The sequence below is a fragment of the Peromyscus leucopus genome, chromosome 10 (assembly GCF_004664715.2).
Source record: "Peromyscus leucopus breed LL Stock chromosome 10, UCI_PerLeu_2.1, whole genome shotgun sequence".
Classification (NCBI taxonomy): domain Eukaryota; kingdom Metazoa; phylum Chordata; class Mammalia; order Rodentia; family Cricetidae; genus Peromyscus; species Peromyscus leucopus.
Window position 1 is genome coordinate 50,252,981 of NC_051071.1, and position 3,261 is coordinate 50,256,241.

At 34.5% G+C, this 3,261-nt stretch overlaps 1 pseudogene; it reads left to right on the forward strand.

Annotated features, from left to right (window-relative positions):
- The first annotated feature begins 2,313 nt into the window (after positions 1–2,313).
- Positions 2,314–2,414, forward strand: LOC114692432 (annotated as a pseudogene).
- The last annotated feature ends 847 nt before the right edge of the window (positions 2,415–3,261 follow it).

The following is a 3,261-nucleotide window of genomic DNA, read 5'->3' on the forward strand; positions in this document are numbered from 1 at the left end:
TAGTATCCACAAAATCTCAAGAAAATAATCTGGGAAAGAGAGACTGTAGATATGATGGAAATAGAAGTAAGTGTGTGCACTGGGAATCTTCATATGCAATATTTAGAAAGGCACTTGAGATAGCAGTGGAAAATCTAAAGTAATGTAAGTGTAGTCTGCACCAATCTTCAGAGAGAAGCAATAAGATAATGAAGGGCAAAGTACAAGATTTTCAGTTGCTTTACAGTTTGCATATGACAGGCACATCCTGCAACCTAGAATTTCACTCTTAATTGGTTACCTTGGTGACTGTGCTACACCTATTTAGAGAGAGAGGAAGGAGAATGTTTTCTTCAACTTTGCTCATAAGAGCAGAAACAACTTTTTAAAAACCCACTTTAAACACTCTAGAAAAATAAAATGTGGTTGACTAGCACAATGCAGTATTTGACAACAGTAAAAGTGAGTAGACTATAGCTACATGTCAGCATGAACGATTTCTACAATAAAGTCAATGAGCTAGTTAAATTTTAAAAGGTGCACAGAGTGAAACCATTCATGTAAAATATAACAAAAATGAAGGTAGATTTTATATGTTAATGAACCTTCAATTTGGGGAAGTTTTATTTTCACAGGTTTTTTTTTAATTTCTGAACAAATGTTTTATTCTAAGTAGTGTGTAATTTGAGGTTAACCATAAATGCCTTAGCTTTAAAATGATGAAGAAAAGCTAGAGAGAAAATACTTTGCAATGATGCATATATTTGGTTAGTGCAATGTATACATTTATTAATTTTATTAAGCAAAAACAGAGGTAAACTATTGAGAAGATAGACATGAGCTCCCTCTTTCAAGCAGGTCAGTCTCTACCTGCTTTAGTAGCTGTTGCTGGTCTCCAGTTATGCTAGTGACCTCAGACAGAACTCATTCTTTCCCTGAATCTGGATAGGTTGACTATAAATCCAACAACACTGTAACAAATAAGCTTTTTGTAGTGTAGTAAAATGAATGATTCCACATATCAGGAATTGCAAATACACTAATCTGTCCATACTATATAAAATATGCCTCATTTTTGCATTTCATGTGTACTTGTGTATGTACATGTTTGTATGAGTGCATGTGCATGCGCATGTGCGTGTGGATGCTGGGGTAACTTCAAGTGTCATCTTCTGGAACTACATTCACTTCTTGAGGTAGGTTATCCCATTGTCCTGGAGCTTTCCAGTTAAGCTCTACAGGTTGACCAGCAAGCCCCAGAGATCTTCCTGTCTCCACTGCCCCCTTTCTGAGATTATAGATCCATGTCACATGCTCAACATTTTTGCACTGGGTCTGGGGATTGAACTCAGGTCCTCATATTTATAAGGCAAACACTTTCCTGACTAAGCAATCACTGTAGCTTTCCTTTTTTGCCTTTGATTTTGTTTTTTTAATTGTGTGATTTTCATAATAAAGAGCCTCAGGACATACAAACAGCCAATTTATACTGTCTCTAGAAACAGGATATACTTTAGAAGTACAAACATTTTGATATGTGAGTTTCTAGTCAGGAGGAAAGGAGATATGAGGGACTGGGGACCTTAACTGAGTTTGCAATATTTCCTTTTCTATTTTAAAATTGGTTTGATGCACATATGGCAAAATGTTAACATCTGTTGAATTTTAGTGATGGCACATAAATGTTTGGATTATTTTTGTAGTTTTCTACATACTTGAAGTTTCTTACAATTAAAAATAATGCTATTAATAGGAAATGTGAAATTTATTCATATTAAAATATAAATTATAATTTATAATTAAATGGTCACATTTTGTTTGAGTCATTTGTCCCAACATCTTAATATTTCTAATTTTAAGCATCCAGAAATAAGCCAGATAATATGCTAAGTTCCACAAGTCTTTCTTATTTTTATATTTTTCTTGCTTCTAAATATCCTATTTCTCCCTGTATTACTTATCTTTTGAAGGATAAAATCTTGTCATGTGACAGGGTAAATTTTATATTCAATGAACTCTACAGTGTATCCATCAATCAACCGGTCAATATCTACTGAGCTCATATTATGTGCTAAAGTGATACAAAAACTTGTAAGCCAACTTCATGGAGCTTGCAATGAAGTAAAGATAAGAGTCAACCAATAAACCAGAACACAGGTGAATATTAATTATGCATTGTGAAAATACTCTGGAAAAGAGAATGGGTGTTGGAGACCATCAGCAAACTGGGAGTGATACTTCATAAATGTCTGTAGCAGCAATTGACTGACATTCAGTGGTCTTACTAGGTGACAAGGACTTGACGATAAAAAAGCATGGACCGATGATTGACTTGCTTCTGCAGGAGGTATATGAAAATTGGAACAATACAGAGAAGATTAGCATAGCACCTGTGCAAGAACAATACACAAGATCAAGAATTTTGATATTTAGAAAGGCCCAAAGAAAGCATGGTATTAGAGATGCCAAGAAAGCTCTTCAGGTGTCTGAGAGGAGAGCAACGGCTGATGCTATTACTCCTGGGAAGGCAGCATCTAAGCAAACGATGGGGGTGATTTGTGAGCTTTCTCCTTAGCATTTCTGCTCAGCATTCTGGTGGAAAATGCTAAATTGGTGGATTGGATTTCTAATTGAAGATCCATCTGTAACTCTAAACTATAAACCATTAACAATATTTGACCAGTGTTGAAATAATACATCAAAATAATAGAAATATATTGAACTTGGAAGACTTGGGAGTACAAGTGTCATGATAAAAATTAGAAAATCAATTATCAGAGCCATTGTGAAGTGTAAGAGGAAGTTATGTATTTAATTATTATAGTACTGGTTTTGAGATTTGATTAAAAATATCAATCACTGTGGTTGAAATACAAATATTAGTCACCGGAAAAGCATGCACATGTTAATACAAATGAAGTGGCCTTATATGTGTAAAAATAGAAAAAATAAGCAGAATAATATTGATTAAAAGCGTAAGTTGTAAAAATATATCTGATTTAGACAATATAAAATAGTTTACCCAAAGTATAAAAATAATTGAAAAATATGCACATAAACACACCCAATATTAGGCAGTGGTTAGCGGTGAAGGTAGGTAAAAAGGAAGCCAAATAGAACAATCTGCCAGAGAGCCAGTGCTTTTACACTAACAATGAAAAGGAGGAAAGAGGAGCTTGCATGAAGGACTTCACAGCTTAACCAGTGTACAGGCTTGAGTTCCACCCAAGAAGCAAGGAGTCAATATTCAGTTTCCATACCCAACCCTTTAATACCCAACCT